Here is a 1018-nt window from a genome sequence, read left to right on the forward strand (position 1 = left end):
AATTACGATCATCTACGCGGTCAGTTTGATCAATATTTGTGAATGTCAGGTTAACTCTTTTAATACCAATAATTAATAAAATGTAAAATTTTATTAATTATTTGACTAAAATTTGACTAAAATTTTTCTTAAGATCCGAATAAAGATTTATTCGAAAAAAAAAGCTTTTGTGGTGTCTATTATATAATTTAGCACCGAAAGAGAATCAGCTGAAAAATTTAACATGTTTTATAACGAGAGGACAATCTCGAGAGACGTTTGCCGCGCGACTCGCAATTTTTGTCTCGACGACGAATTTCGACACTCTCGGCCTACTTACTTACTTACTTAGCAGCGACATTGATTAACGATTATTGTTCCGTCGACGAGAAGGATACAAAGTAATATATTTATCTAGGGAGAAGCACCAACGAGTCGTGAACAGCTCTCAGCTGAATTGTATCTTTCTCTCTCTCTCTCTCTCTCTCTCTCTCTCTCTCTCTCTCTCTCTCTTTCTCTGCTCTTTCTCTCCGTTTTTCCTAAGGTCGATGCAGCAGATTTGAAGTTCCGCGATGTTTTAAAATCACGTCGCGGATTCGTCCATTGATCGATGACTAAACTTACACTTTTACATCGTCTACTGGTAGTAGCGGTTCATTTATATTAGTTGTACCTAATGCATACCTTACTGCCTAATATATTCTAATATAATCTAAATATATAATATATATTGTGTACGTAATATATATATATCTATATATATATGTATGTATAACGCGTAACACTAGTAAACGTACAATATTTACTGTATAGAGTATATTCAATATTTTCTATATAATATCATACATATATATATATATATATATTTATATATATTTATATATGCGCTGCGCTAGCGACTGCTTTTTCGTATTCACCTCTGTGTTACTTTAATTACATGTACAATAATATAATGTATATCTTTCTTTCATATTTATTTATATATATATATATGTGTGTGTGTGTGTGTGTGTGTGTGTGTGTGTGTGTGTGTGTGTGT

Source organism: Temnothorax curvispinosus, unplaced genomic scaffold (genome assembly GCF_003070985.1).
Source record: "Temnothorax curvispinosus isolate PA1 unplaced genomic scaffold, ASM307098v1 QBEX01006721.1, whole genome shotgun sequence".
Classification (NCBI taxonomy): domain Eukaryota; kingdom Metazoa; phylum Arthropoda; class Insecta; order Hymenoptera; family Formicidae; genus Temnothorax; species Temnothorax curvispinosus.